This window comes from Saimiri boliviensis, chromosome 11 (assembly GCF_048565385.1).
Source record: "Saimiri boliviensis isolate mSaiBol1 chromosome 11, mSaiBol1.pri, whole genome shotgun sequence".
In the NCBI taxonomy this organism is placed as follows: domain Eukaryota; kingdom Metazoa; phylum Chordata; class Mammalia; order Primates; family Cebidae; genus Saimiri; species Saimiri boliviensis.
Genome location: NC_133459.1, coordinates 48,838,820 through 48,855,191, shown reverse-complemented (window position 1 = coordinate 48,855,191; position 16,372 = coordinate 48,838,820). Strand labels below are relative to the sequence as shown.

The 16,372-nt window shown below is 39.3% G+C and overlaps 1 protein-coding gene and 1 pseudogene across 1 annotated transcript in view; one reads left to right on the top strand and one right to left on the bottom strand.

Moving 5' to 3' along the window:
- The window catches only part of FAF1 (Fas associated factor 1), a 534,743-nt gene that overhangs the window by 504,366 nt on the left and 14,005 nt on the right, over window positions 1–16,372 (top strand). The window lies entirely within an intron of this gene.
- Window positions 3,179–3,950, bottom strand: LOC120365940 (large ribosomal subunit protein uL30 pseudogene; annotated as a pseudogene).

Sequence of the window (16,372 nt, the reverse complement as noted above, 5' to 3'; positions counted from 1 at the left end):
GAGCCTTGCACAGAGAGATGTTCAGTGAGTGGAGGCAGAATAACACAGTCAGAAGCAAATGCTTCAGTGGTAGACTTGCATATGAATCTCACTCCAGTATACTGAACATTGGTAAGAGTTATATTAAATGAATATAAATTACTGTCTTTATACCACATAAAACCTAAATAGAGAGAGGCAGAAGAGGTGGGAAGGGTTTATAGTTAAAGAAAACATGGCAGCAGTAATTCTTTCTCTAGAACAGTGATGGATATCAAATTTGAGTTTCAAATATCTAGATCAGGCGTCCCCAAACTATGGCCCATGGTCCGCATGCGGCCCCCTGAGGCCATTTATCCGGCCCCCCGCCACACTTCAGGAAGGGGCACCTCTTTCATTGGTGGTCAGTGAGAGGAACACAGTATGTGGCGGCCCTCCAACGGTCTGAGGGACAGTGAACTGGCCCTCTGTGTAAAAAGTTTGGGGATGCCTGATCTAGATGTAACCCAGACTTTAGAATATATCATTGAAATCTTTTTTTTTTTTTTTTTTGAGACGGAGTTTCGCTCTTGTTACCCAGGCTGGAGTGCAATGGCGCGATCTCGGCTCACCGAAACCTCCGCCTCCTGGGTTCAGGCAATTCTCCTGCCTCAGCCTCCTGAGTAGCTGGGATTACAGGCACGCACCACCATGCCCAGCTAATTTTTTGTATTTTGAGTAGAGACGGGGTTTCACCATGTTGACCAGGATGGTCTCGATCTCTTGACCTCGTGATCCACCCGCCTCAGCCTCCCAAAGTGCTGGGATTACAGGCTTGAGCCACTGCGCCCGGCTTATCATTGAAATCTTAATGTCTGATATTTGCAAAAGATCTCAGAGATATGAAGGCCAATGCTGCCACTTTACTGATGGGAGAATCAAATTAAGCACTTAAGTCACTTGAACAATTATAAAAGCAGAGCTGATACTGACACCCAAGTTTTCTCATGGCCGTTGCTTTTTGAGATTATTGAGTCCTTTTAAAAACTGTTAATAAATTATAGACTTCTACTTTAAAATTAGAGTCATAGGACTAGAAAATCAACATTAGAGACCACCTGGTAAATGCAGTAAATTGCAGCTGCAAGCACCAGTGTTTTTAAATATTTTGTACTTCAACAACCTTCATATGTTAATACCTCTAATATTGCAGTGGGATTGATTTTCAATTTATATTAGACTAAGTTTTATTTTTTTTAAAAACAAGATCCAGAAGGAAAAACTTTAATACCATTGAACGACCTGTATCTTAAAAGCTTTGTTCTCAAAATAAACCAAGATGAAGCGTCTTATTGGTGAACTACATGTTAAAGGTACTACTGCTGAGCTTGTTCCATTCCCCTCAGGAATTTTATATCATTATATCTGGTTATTTGAGATTTTCCAATATCCCTAAATAATCAAGATTCAGATAAAAAAAAAAACTATGATTGTGTAAGGGAACACAACTAATATCTAGATGGTCGCAATATTAATTTTGCCTGTAAACTTCTCTCAAATCTGTTTTTTTAGTCTCTTTCCCTGTATACCACTGCCCAAGTCGTCATAGCCCAAATTAAACCTATAGCTTCCTAATTCATCTCCCTACCTCCAGTCTTGCCTCCCCACATCTATCCTCCCCACTGTCTCTTGACTTATTTTTTTAAACATCTTTGATATCTATCTCTCTCTCTCTCTCTCTCTCTCTCTCTCTCTCTCTCTCTTCCCCACTCCCTTGCCCTCGCCCTCGCCCTCTCCCCCCCGCCCCCCCCCACCCCCTTGCTTAAAAGCCTCCAGTGGTTCTAATGGCCCACAGGAAAACTCTAAACTCCTTACCATGGCATATAAAATCTTTCAAAATTTCATACCATCTCCTTTTCCTGCTCAGTTCTCACTTCTTCTGATTACCTCCTCACCACATGCATCTCACCATTAAACCACAATAAACTGCTTGACTGAAAGAAACAAGAGACCTCATTAAGGTACCAGATACATTCACAGAATTATCCTACTCCTCCTCTGTCAGCGTTGGGAGATACCAAGACAGGCATGGTGTTAGTAGTGGAACACGAGGCCTTGAGGAGAAATTACTTGCTTGAGGGTGTACATTCAATTAATTAATGACCACTGAGGACTGCCCCCTAGGCCTCTCGATTGCCTTATTTTCAAAAGTTACGTTGTAAAGAAAAATGCTCCTAGATTATTTTGACAGCACACCTGAATTTATAGGTAGAAGTCATTTGGTAAAAAATGGTTTACATAATATTTACAACACCCAAAAGAATGTAAATAGCAAAGGGTTTAGAAGAATAATACAGCTGCTGCTTGTCTGTATATGAAACTCTAACCTGACACAACAGCAACATAATTTAAAGGAAAAATACTAGCAAGGGCAGTTTATATTTCTTCAGGTTATTCATTTTTAAAATATATTTATTATTTTCTAAATTATAAGTTTAAAATTTTTTGAAGACCACAAACGTTTTTGCTTTTACTGTGTGTACTTCATGTTACCCTCTACATTGTTCACTAGGCTAGGTGAGATGATATGTGAAATATAGAGGAATGGTATTTATAAAATACCAAAACCTTTCAAGTTTTTGCTCATTAATTTCACCAGATGCTCTGAAATAATTTGCACAAATTTTATTTCTTCCTTCATAATACCCACAATATGTAACAGTTATTAGTAACTCACCTAAGTATGGCAAAAGATGCAAAACAGGAGCACGAAAATGGAATGCAAAAGGAAAACAACACATTTACATGGTAGTTTATGAACAAGGAAAAGCTTGAAAAATGAACTTTAGCAACTAAATTCAGTTTTTTCCATAAACCAAAGTTGTATTACCTGACCTACAAATCATGTACAAATGTTTGTAAAAGAGTCTTTCTTAGAATAAACCCATTTTGAATCATTCAACACAGTTCAAAGGCAAAAAATTAAGATCTTTTGTAGAGAAAAGACTTTTAAAAAGCCAAGAGATGTCTTTCACACAAACTAGACCCTAATTTTGCATGTAACGGCCTGTTGATTTGGCTTAATTTTATCACACACCAGACTTACGACAATAGTGAAGGGAAGACAAAGGCAGGCTAACAACAACAACAAAAAAAAATCACAAAGACAACAATATATTTCAGTTTGAGAGCAAGTACTGTTTATTAACTGACCAGCTTAGAAAAATAATCATGGTGGACACCTTAGTTCATTCTTCCAGTAAGCCTGTTGATCTGCTCCTCCCTGTTGCGAACATCTCCACCTTCTACAAAATGGGTGGTCTTTTTCTTCATTCCACCTCGTGGAGAAGATAATTTGAAGGGCCACAGGAAGTTACTTGCTTCTTTAAGCATTTTACAACAGTGTAGATCTCCTGAGTCAGATCCTCCTTGCAGATGATGCCATATTTATGAAGAGATCGAGCAATCAAAGAGTTATCTGTCAAAGCAATTCGCTTCTTATTGATTTTGCCATAATCGTATTTGTAGATTAGTTCATTTACTGACTTCAGATTTGGGTACCCCCATGCAGTATATTGCTCTACAATCCTCAGCATGTTAATTGAGGCCTTGTTGAGCTTCACAAAGGTTCCATTGAAGATTTGACAAAGGCGAAGAAGCTGCAACACCTTTTGGACCTTTGGGCTCACACCATTGGTACTTCTGATCCTGATGAAAAATGCCAATTTGGGTTCTGCAGGTAGACAGAAGTTGCCAGCTTTCCTTTCTTTCCTTGTCATTCGAATTTCAGTTCTGTACATCTGCCTATATTCCTTGTGATAGTGCTTCGCTTTTTCATAGATAAGCTTCCTCCTCAACTTTCAAAGCATCTTTCGGGCAAACTTCTTTCTCAGGTGCTTGATCTTCAGCTCTGAGAAATTCCTTTGCTTTTTCTTAAGAGTTTCTGGCACAGCAGGAACCTTCTTCTTCTTCTTCTCTTGTGTACCCTCCATGGTTCCAGCTGGAAAAACAGAAGTGTTAAATTTTTTAAATTCTAATTGTCAGCCGGGCACAGTGGCTCATGCCTGAAATCCCAGCACTTGGGGTAGGCAGATCACTTGATGTCAGGAGTTTGAAACCAGCCTGATGAACATGGTGAGAACCTGCCTCTATTAAAAATACAAAAGTCAGTCAGGTGTGATGGCATACACCTATAATCCCACCTACTCTGCTTGGGAGGCTGAGACATAAGAATCACTTGAACCTGGGAGGCAGAGGTTGCAGTGAACTGAGATCATACCACTGCACTCCAGCCTGGGCAACAGAGCAAGACTCCATCTCAAAAAAATAAATAAAAATAAAATTTTAATTGTCATATAATTTTATATTGTTATGGGGTACAATGTGATGCAGTTTTGTTGTCATTTGAGACAGAGTGCCTGTCATCCAGGCTGAAATGCAGTGATGTGATTATGGCTCACTGCAGGCTCAGCCTCCTGTGCTCAAGTGGTCCTCCCACCTCAGCCTCCTGAGTAGCTGGGACCACAGGTGCAAGACACCACATCCAGCTAATTTTTGTATTTTTTATAGAAATGGGATTTCGCCATGTTGCCCAGACTAGTCTCAAACTCCTGGGCTCAAATGATCTGCACACGTTAGCCATTCAGAGTGCTAGGGTTACAGGCATGAGCCACTGCACCTGGTGCAATGTGGTGTTTTGGTATATATATATTCATTGTAGAAAGAGTAAATCAAGGTAATTAGCATATCTGTCACCTCGCCTACTTTCTTTTTAAAAAGGTGAGAACTTTAAAAATCTACCCTTTTAGCAATTTTGAAATATTTAATACACTATTATTAACTATGGTCACCATGCTGTGCAGTCAATCTTAGGACTTATATTTCATGTCTCACTATAACTTTGTACTCTTCAGCTAACATCTCCCCTTTCCTATCTCCTAACAATGATGCTTTCCTTACCCACTGAATCAGTCTGAAAACTCATAATTCTAAGGGGTCTCTCTGCCTTATCACTAGAATGATTGAGTAGATGAAAAAGAGAGAAAACAATGATACAGAGGAAGGAACTGAGAATCAGAAGATCATTTAGTAGCTGTGTAACCTTGAATAAGGCACACCCCCCTCCAAATCTCAGTTCTCTATAAAATAGAAACATTAAATTCTGCTTATCTCCCAGGACCATAGCATTGCTCAAATAAGGCAATGTGCATAAAAGTGCATTGTAAATTGTGAGGTACCATTCAAATATGAAAAGTGATGATGAGCATGATGATTATCCTATAGCCAAATGTTCAGGATAGAAATTTTTTTTAATAATATTTATTGAGGGCTCACTATACGCGACACTATTCTAAGTGACCTATTTATATTATCTCACTTAATCCTACAAACTGTCCTTAAGATAAATACTCATATTCACTTTGGAATAGGGAAACCGAGACAAAAAAGAGGTTAGGTAACTTGCCCAATGTTGTAGTAAATATCAGAACTAAATACAAACCTTAGGTATATGACTGCAGAGCCTGTGTTCTTAATCCTTATGTTATCATGCCTCCTGAGCCTGATAAGAAATAAATCAGTCAGGTGGATTATCATCTAGAAAAATACTTTCAACATGTAAATGAAGCTCAGTATTATATATTTGTAAAGATTTCATTATCTCTGATTTCTTCATTTTACCTTGTAATTCCTAATTCTGGGTTGCTGCCAAATGCTGGTAAAATATACACTTACTTGTATTTCACACCCTGTTTATCCAATACAGTTTTGTCTTGCTCGCCATTGTGCTTATTGTCGTGCCAAGGAATAAGGCATGGTCCCACATTTGAGAGTATTTCAGCCTCTCATACAAACAATCCCTATATGCAGTTCTTGCAGTGGGTCCAAAGAATAGACAAGCCAAAGGGGCAGTAGATCCTTGATGGCCTAGGTAACCAAAAAAGGCTGTTTAAAAGAGATAGCAGTTAAATAAAACTGAGATAGATAGGATTTTTTGGTGGGTTGCTAAGAGGAGAACATTCTCCAATAGCTAGGACAGCTTGAGAAAAAAGGGCTAATGCTGAAGAGCACAAAGCCATGGCTAGATGGTACCATGTAGACCAAACTGGCTGAAACAAGGGGACTTTGTATAATAAAGTCCTGAGAAAAGACTGAAGGAAGATTGAGGACAGGATATATAAAACCTGGAATACCAGGCAAAGGAGCTTGGCTTTATTCCATGCAAAATCTGTTGAGTAACAGAATGATATAGTCATCATGATTATCATCACAGTAAGAATAATTACCCATACAGTATTCCATAATTTACAGATTCACATTACTGGCACATAGCAGGTGCTCAATAAATGCCAGTCCTTTGATCTCTTTCTACTGTCACTATCTAAGTGAGCTCATCCAGTCTTGTGGCGATAAATGTAATATACACAGTTACAATTCACAAATGTATGTATCCAGTCTAAATTCTCTCATCTCCAGACATTTCTGCATACAGCTGTCTACTCCACTTAGCATCCAGTAGGCATCTCACATGAAACATAGTGAAAACTGAACTCCTGATTCCTACTATCCCCCAAAACCTGCTCCACCGATAGTCTTCCTTATCTCATTAAATGTCAGCTTCATTCTTTTTGTTCAAGCAAGAAACCTTAGTGTTATGCTTGACTCCTCTTTCTCTCATTTCTCCATCCAACTCATAAGCAAAATCTGTTGGTTTTACTTTCAAGGTATACCCAGAATCTACTTCTCACTACTTCTACAAGTGAACTCCAACCCAAACCCCTATAATCTCTTGTTCAAATTATTATAATGATGTCCTACTGGCCTCTGCCTCCATCTGCGATCCCCTTCAGTCTTGTTTTCAAAAAAGACAGTGACTTTTTTAATAAGGCAAATCACGTCACTTCTCTTTTCAAACCCTATAATAGCTCTCCATCCAGTTCAGAATGAAAGACCTTTCTTGATCTAATTACCAGGCATTTCTCTGACCCCTCTCCTACTCAGTCATTTCCATTTACCCCGTTGTCTTTGCTATTTGTACAACACCATGAAACATGTGGCCACTTCAGGGCCTTGCACTTGTTCTTTCTTCTGCTAAAATAGTCTTCCTCTAGATAGTGCTTAAGCTCTCACTTCCTGCTCAAATACTGCCTTTTTATTGAGGCCTTTGCTGACCAACGCATGTAAAATAATAGTCTTCCTTCCCTCCCCTCTTTGCCCTACCTTCCCCACCCTGCCAGACTGACAACCCCTATTCCTCTTATCCTGCTCTTTTTCTCCACTGAACTGTTCACTGTCTGACATAATAGATATATAGTTGTTTATTGTCTCCCCACTACTAGAATACAAGTTCTTAGAGGGCAGGAACTTTATTTGTTAACTGCTACATTCCTGCCACCTAGGATAGTACCTGAAACCCAACTGATGCTTAGTAAATACCTGTTAAATGAATGAATTAATGATGTAAATGAACAAACAGCCTGTGAAATAATAATAATGCTGTCTTCTATTTATTGAGTTCCCATTATGTGTTCCCATCGTATATTTAAGTGCTAGGCACATTATAGGTATCATGTAATTGAATTCTTACAACAATCCTATGAGATTGGGGTATCCTTACTTTACAGTTAAGAAATAAAAAAGCTCAAAGAAGCAGATTTCAAACTCATATCCAAAACCTTTTATAACAGGCAGATATTATCTCCATCTTATAGCCTCTAAACTGAAACTGTAAATGAAGTGTTTTAACCAAGATCACATAGCCACACAGTGGCAGAGCTGGCAATTAAATGTGAAGGTAGTAATTCTTTCTGTTATATCTCACTGGCAACCTGGAAAGACGAATTCATGTGGAATAAAAACTGAACCCAGAAGAATGATTAAGAGTATTGTAGTCTTTAAAATGAGATGATAGAAATACTACCAGGCAGAGGAAGATTGGAGAGATGCTTGGATGTAAAGGTTCCCAATGCCTAGACTAAGTATTTGATAAATGGCTCCATAGATTTTCCTGTCCTCTTTGTACTTGGAATCAGACAGATCTTTGTCCTAATGCTGGCATTTCCACCTATTTCCTGAGTTACTCTGAGTATATCATTTCTCTTTTCTGTATTTCAGCTACTTCATCTTTTAAGTGAGGATAATGTCATGTGTCCTCACAGATAAATTGTGATGATAAGATCAAAAGTGATAATGAAAATACTTGGTAACTGGCAGAGGGCCATGCCATTTGAGTTGATAATGGGTAAGCTTCTTTAATCTGTGTCCCAAAAGTCACTGCTTTTGACCTATCTCTAGCCTTTTAAAAAATAAGTTTTTAGACACATTCTTTATTCTTAATATGACAGTGACCTGCACTTTGCCAATTGCATTATAATAGACTCTTCAATGGAAGAAAGTCCACTATTTATTGTCATCCCCTTAGTAAAATGCAGTAAAAATGGGTTCTGAGCCTTGGCAATCATGACAGGGAGACAGCATGATGATATAACATAAAGAACCAACTATCGGGGGGGCCTGGGGCAAGCCATATATCCAGTCCAAACCGGTTCTTTCACCTGTAAAAGGCAGATAATAATAACCACCTATGGGCTGGTTATAAGAATTAAGTGAAGGCCAGGTGCAGTGGCTCATGCCTATAATCTCAACTCTTTGGGAGGCCAAGATAGGAGGATTGTTTGGGCCCAGGTGTTCAAGACCAGCCTGGGCAACATAGAGAGACCCCTTCTCTATAAAAAAATAAGAAGTTAAAAATAATTAAGTGAGGTAATGTGAGGGCACAGACATGGCACATGGTTCACTCAAGACATGTGAGGCTTTAAGATGTATAAACCTTGCACTGGGAAAGAATAGCACAGCTCACCAACTATACCTACACCTGGCGTATAGGATGACACACACCATCTCACTTTCCCTCCTACTTTCCTCTAAGGAAGCATATTCTCTCTCCTTTTCTCCACACTACTTTTTCCACAAAGCAAAATCATCTCAGCTAGGGTTGCATGGAAATGTGACCAAACATCTGAGAAGTTTTCAGTGACTTTTGTTGGTACAGTTTTCTGCTTAGTTTTAAGAACAGTTTGTCCTGAGCCTTCCAAGAGGTGGTGGATCTCCAATGTGAAAGTTTTCTTTGTGACCTCTTCAGTTCTTACAGCATTTTCCAGCTTTTAGTTAGACAGAGGAATTAATAATTATTAATATTGTGTTCCATGCCAGACCTTGTGCAGACATTTCAGAAAGTATTCTCTCATTTAATCTTCATACAACCCTAAAGCATAGATAGTGGTCATATTTTACAGGTAAGACAACTGGGGCTAAGAGATGTTAAGTGATGTTTCCATACCACACACATAGTAACTGATAACTGGGACACTAACCTCCAAAGTCTGTGCTCTTTATTTTAAGCAGAAAACATTTTCATATGTGTTGGGGGTCCCCAAGACTATTTCTAAGTTCAGTGATTTCCTAGGAAGACTCACAGGACTCAGCATATAATCACACTTGTGGTTATGAGTTATTACAGCAAAAGGATACAAAGTAAAATTATCAAAGAGAAAGGGTACATGGGCAAAGCCCAGAGGAAACCAGGCACAGCCTTCCAAGGGTCCTCTCTCAGTAGATTCAGAGGATGTGCTTCATTCCCCCCAGCAATGATTTGAGACAGCCCTTATGAAATGTTGCCAACCAAGGAAGCGTATAGGGACTCGGTGTCTCGAGTTTTTATTGGGGGTTGACCACATAGGTACACTCTGCCAGACATACACCAAAATGCCAAACTCCCAGAAGGAAAGCAAGCATTCTCGTAAACTATATTATTTGCACAGTTTAGGCACAATGAGCTACTCATCAGTTCTAGGAATAATGGTAACCCTTCTCAAACCCAACTTTCTAGATGCCAACCAAAGGCCAACCTTGTAAGCAGGACTTTCAAACACTAGCAGTCCTGCTGTGTTAATGCTTCTCTGAACATATAATTTTGTTTTTTAAGATATTCATATGTCAGATTCACTTCTGGGGTTTACTGCTAGATATGTGAGGGGACCTCTGTAAACAGGGAAACTTTTAACATTTGACTTTGCCTCCCACCTTCACTTGGAACATAACTTAGTCCTTGTAACAAAGGGTATAAAAGTAATCTCAGAAGAATCCTAACAAGCACCAATCAACCTGGTTTTTTTTGTTTGTTTGTTTGTTTGTTTTGTTTTTGTTTTTGAGACAGAGTTTCACTCTTGTTACTCAGGCTGGAGTGCAATGGCGCGATCTCGGCTCACCGCAACCTCCGCCTCCTGGGTTCAGGCAATTCTCCTGCCTCAGCCTCCTGAGTAGCTGGGATTACAGGCACGCGCCACCATGCCCAGCTAATGTTTTGTATTTTTAGTGGAGACGGGGTTTCACCATGTTGACCAGGATGGTCTCGATCTCTTGACCTTGTGATCCACCCGCCTCTGCCTCCCAAAGTGCTGGGATTACAGGCATGAGCCACCACGCCCGACGCCCTCAGCCTGTATTTTCAAAGGAGATTTTCAAAACATCATGAGGAAAGCACAGTCCCTAGAGGCAGCCCTCACCTAGTTTGTAGAGTATCAACATATTCAATGCAAACTTGCCCCACATTCTATAATGGTCTGCTCCAAACCCCTACAGTTGTCCTTGAGCCTGCAGCCACTTTCCCTCACTGCCTAGGGAGAATACTTTCTTCAAATTGGCTCCTTAAAAAAGGGAAGAGTTGTTATTTATTTTTCTTGCTTGTTACTATAAACAAATATAGGTCAATACTATAAGGATGATGTATTTAACACTACCTCTCCTCAGTCACATTTCGTAGGCATTGTAGACTGAAACAAGAACACATGCAGGTTGTGCAGTCAAATGGATCAACTCTTCACGGAGTGATCTTAGGTTACTTAATTTTTTGGTGAAATAGAAGTAGCATTACCTATTTCAAAGGCTTGTAGTGAGCGTTAAAGAATCGATATGAAATGTTTCATTCCTATATATATGATTTCCTAGGAAGATTCACAGGACTCAGCATATGAATTCTTAGAGCAAAAGGATATAAAATAAAATCAGCAAGGAGAAAAGGTACATGGGCAAAGCCCAGGGAAAAAGCAAGCACAACCTCCGAAGCTCTCTCTCTATAGATAGATAGATAGATAGATAGATAGATAGATAGATAGATAGATAGATAGATAGATAGATTTAACACAGGGTAAGAATCTAATAGTGTAGCTGGTGTAATGGTAATGCTAATTATTTTTCTCCCAACCCCATTCCTTCCTTCCTTCCTCTCTCTCTCTCTCTCTCTCTCTCTCACTCTCTCTCTCTCTCTCTCTCTCAATGTTTTGGTTTCAAGAAGACAAAGAATCTTTGTCAAATATTAACTGTTTGGAAACTACCAGTTTTCAAGTAAAGATATCAGACAATGTGCCTTACATGCCTAATAACAAAAGGTTGAGAGTGAAGTTCAAGTAGAAATATCTAGAGTTTAACATCTGTCTTCTGTTTGACCAAACCAGAAGATTTCTTTAATAACTGAAAATATTCCTGAATTAGTTTATGGTTTTTCCTAGTAGGAGAGACAGGCATATTTCCTCATAAAGATATTTACCTCATCCCTCCAGAAATTGCTCTATATAAGCTCATTTAGGGCAGCAGCTATACTGTCTTATTTGCCTTCGTACCACTAGTTTCTGGCACAGGACCTACAAGAGCCTAGCAGAGTAGAGGCTCACTGAGTTGTGGGTAGGTAGATGAATAGATAGATGAATGGATGACAGGTATACACTTTGAAGAGTGTGATGATAATTACAAGATGGTCTTTTCTGTAAAGGCCAACCAAGTCCGGCAGGACAGATGCGACAGGAGAAGATCACCCTGGCAGGCTTGTGGCACATACTGCCAAGCTAGATACAACATGAAAAATACATAGATTTGGCTGAACAAAAAGTCTTCTATCAGCAGTGTATACTATAATAATACACCTGAGGTTAAGAAATTAGAATATTATTCTATAGGCTGTGGGGAGCTGTTAGTTTTAGAACTGGGAAATATGGTTGATTCCCATTACTCACAGTAGTTATGTGGTATAATGTTGCCACAAACACTGAATTAGTGAATACTCAACCACTGTTTCTAGGGGAAATACAGGGTTAAGTTCTTGTGAGCCTCTGGTCATATTTTCACCAACCACTAAGTACATAACTTTGTTATGTATGTTATTTGTGTTTCTGTTTAGAGATACTTTACTTAGGCCAGGTACTGTGGCTCATGCCAGTAATCCCAGCACTTTGGGAGGCCAAGACAGGAGGATGGCTAGAGCCCAGGAATTCTAAACCAGCCTGGGCAACATAGTGAGACCCTTTCTCTACTTAAAGAAAAAAAAAAAAAAAAAAGTTAACTGGGCATGGTGGTGCATCCTTTGGTCCCAGATACTTGGGAGTGAGGTGGGAGGATCACTTGAGCCTGGGAGGTTGAGTCTACAGTTTGTATACAGTATATATATATATATAAAATATATATATATATACACATATATGTATATATATACACACACACACATATACACCCCTATACGTACACATATACACATACATACATATATAAAGACATATTAATATATACTGTTGATTCAACATTGAGTTGATAGCTAACAGTCCTAAGACTCATACCTGAATGAAGCTTATCTAACACACATGTTTTTTTCCATGAGGCATATCACAGCCCTCCTTCACTTAGGAACACCAGACAGCACTTCAGCACTGTGATTGTGGACCATTTTAAACAGCAAAATCACTAACAAAAGCACACAAATGTGAAAAACATGACACTAAATATACTGCAAAAAAAGACATTTAGAAAAAAGAAAGGAATGGGCATTTGCCAAGCAGAAGAAATGTGAACCAAACCATAGGAATATAAACCAGCATGATATGTTTAGGGAATTGCACAGTTTTCTGTGATACGAATTTAGGCTATGAAGTCAGGTATAAAAGGAAATATAAATAAGAGATGAAAAAATAGGGAAGAGTTTTCTATGCATTAACCCAACAGATATTTTTGAGCACCTGTTATGCACAAGGCATTGGGGATATGGTAGTGAATAATTCTATGAAAAACTATACATAGAAGAATGAGTATATTCTATGTATAGCGCTCCACAGAATTTTTTACTACTGTATGTCCACTAACAGAGGACAGAATTCCTGCCCTCATAAAACCATTTCTAATGCTAGTTTGTTGGTAGGTATTAGGCCCTATATTAAAGATGAAGGATTTAAACTTAGAGCTGCCTAGTGGCTTATACAAATTGACATAGCTAAGTTGCAGAACAATAGCTTCACCTAGATCTTTTTATTCTGTATTTCTGCCTTTTCCCCACTGTCTCAACACTGTTGATTATTCTGATTAGGAAGGATTAAAGTAGTGAAAGCCTGGGAAAAGGAGGCCAGATAGGACTATTGCGGTAGAAAAGTAAACAGGCTGTGGGAGACAGTACTAAGATGGCAGCAATTTGGGATGAAGAGTAGGCAGCAGAATCAGGAAGAAGGAAGAATCAATGGAATTTAATGATTGTCTGGCTATGTCAAGGTTGGGGGAGGATAGGAAGAAGGAGTTTTCAGAGGTGACTTAGAGGTCCCCAGCCTGAACGACTAAAAAGATGGTATAGTACCATAGGCAAAAATCAAGGAAGATAGATGGACAGGCAGGTTCACTTTGGGGTTTGTTGAGTCTGAGTGGCCAGGAAAAAAGTCTGAGTGGTGCTTTCTAGCAGAGAATACAGAATTAACCTGAGGATGGCTCAAAACCAGAAAATGCCCCTGGCAGTGACTGGAGCAGACCTGTAGATAAGCCATAGAGACACTATATTGGATAATAGTTTAAAAACTGAATTCTGGGCCAGGCATGGTGGCTCACACCTGTAATCCCAGCACTTTGGAAGGCCAAGGTGGAAGGATTACTTGAGCTCAAGAGTTTAAGACCAGCCTGAGCAACGTAGCAAGACATCATCTCTACTAAAAATCGGAAAACTTAGGTGTGGTAGCACATACCTATAGTGCCACCTACTTGGGAGGCTGAAACAGGAGGATCACTTGAGCTTGGAAGGTCAAGGCTGTAGTCAGCCATGATGGTGCCACTGCATTCCAGCCTGGGTGGCAGAGCAAGACCCTGTCTCAAAAAAAAAAAAAAAAGGCAGGGTGAGGGAGACTGAGTTCTGGAGTCCCAGACTAAATCTCATCTTTACAATTTCCTAGGTGTTTGATCTTGGGTAAATTACTTAGCCTCTGGGTAGCTCAGTTTCCTCATCTGTAGGGTAAGGATAATGATAGTACCTAATTTATAGGACTGTTGTAAAAATGAAATGAAGTGATCTGCATAAAGCACTAGCATAGTAAATGCTTAGCATTTCTAAGCTATTGTGATGAAATTGATGGCAAAAAGAGGAAAGCATTGCTAACCCACAGAGATATTGAGGGAACCAGTGGTATTATTTGTGAAAACCAATCTCTCTATGCTTCTGACGAGATCAAAGGAGTTCACAAAAGAATTTTTTAAATGTGTTTGAGGTTATTACAGCCATTTCAGTCTAGCTGAGTGGAATTCAGAGCCTTAAAATATCTGCCTTTACCACTTTCCGACTTATTCACAAAGGTCTTGGAATGGTGGGGAACAATGGCAATGAATATAGCCATTTATTTTTTGTGTCTATTGTATGTTAGGTATTAGTTCCCTGAAAGACAGATATTGTCTCCATTTTACAGATAAGAACACAGAAGCTCAGAAAGTTTAAATTGCTCAGTATTGCCCAGTAAGTGTCAATATCAGTACTTGATTCTCAAAACCCAGGTCCTTTCACCATACTATGCCGAACATAAAATGCAGTGACTATTACTGTTAATGTATATTGATATGCTTAAACCTTTTCAAAATTGTTATTATTATTATTATTTGAGAAACAGTTTCACCCTTGTTGCCCAGGCTGGAGTGCAATGGCTCAGTCTCAGCTCACTGCAACATTTTCCTCCCAGGTTCAAGCAATACTTCTGCCTCAGCCTCCCAAGTAGCTGGGATTACAGGCATGCGCCACCATGCCCAGCTAAGTTTGTATTTTTTGTAGAGACAGGGTTTCTCCATGTTGTCCAGGCTGGTCTCGAACTCCTGACCTCAGGTGACCCACGCGCCTTGGCCTTCCAAAGTGCTGGGATTATAGGCATAAGCCACTGCACACGGCTGATAACCTTTTCAAAATTATTTACTCTTCCCTAGAATTTAATGTTATAAGGTGATCATAATCACTATACCATTCAAAATTGTTGTATCAGAAATCAAATAAACTCTTTTTCTTTTCTTTTCTTTTTTTTTTTTTTCTTTCTTTTTTTTTAAGACAGGATCTCACTCGGTAACCTGGTCACCCAGGCTGGAGTATAGTGGTGCAATTGCAGCAATCTCAGCCTCCCCAGTAGCTGGTACTGCAAGTGCACACCACCATGTCCGCATAATTTTTGCATTTTTTGTAGAGATGGGGTTTTACCACATTGTCCAAGCTAGTCTCAAATTCCTGACCTCAAGCAGTCTGCCTGCCTCAGCCTCCCAAAGTGGTGGGATTACAGGCCACCACACCTGACCAAGAAATTAAATAAACTTTTGAAGGCTGTACATACAATTAAATCCAATTCTATCTAGCCATAAATGAAAAATCATTAGTCCTGTACCCAGTATTCTAGGTGCTTTTGCAGACACACTTTGCTCACTTAAAGTCTGTATAGTGACACCATTGTAAACACAATCACCTGCAAATGTATATGGTGCAGATTAACCTTTTCTAGACATTTTTGTAATTTTCAAAGCCATTGCTGGAGTTCTAGAGTGCATTAGCACATGCATCAACATGCAGAATTCCCCAGGACCTCACCACAGTGCCAACTATAGACCCAGCCCCAGCCTGCTTCACCAAAACCACATCCTGCTCTTCGTCCAGAACCAGGGCCTCAAGGATTCAGGTTTAATGTCAAAATACGAATCTTCAGGTTTGGCTTAATCCCAAACCTGAAGATTCTTTTGCTGTTTCTAGTTTTTTTCACTTTCCTTCCTCTAATTGGCTTTATGTAAGACCTTGTGTGAACCTTCCTCATGCATGCATTCTTTACTGTGAAAACTAGAAAAAGTCCTATTTTCTAGATGAAATAACTGGGATGCAGAGGTGGAAGGTAATTTGCCCAAAGCTTAGGAAAACCAAAAGCAGAAATGGCTGATTCAAGTTTACAGAGTCACAAAGTGAAGGTAAGATATACGTTTTTTAAACAAACAAAAAAGAATTGTAGGCATGAAGTTTGAGACAAGGAGGAAAGAGAAATGTGGAACTAATTGACACCCTAGGACTGAGTCAGGCATTTGCCTTCCTTGTACTTTCCTGGTGCCTTTT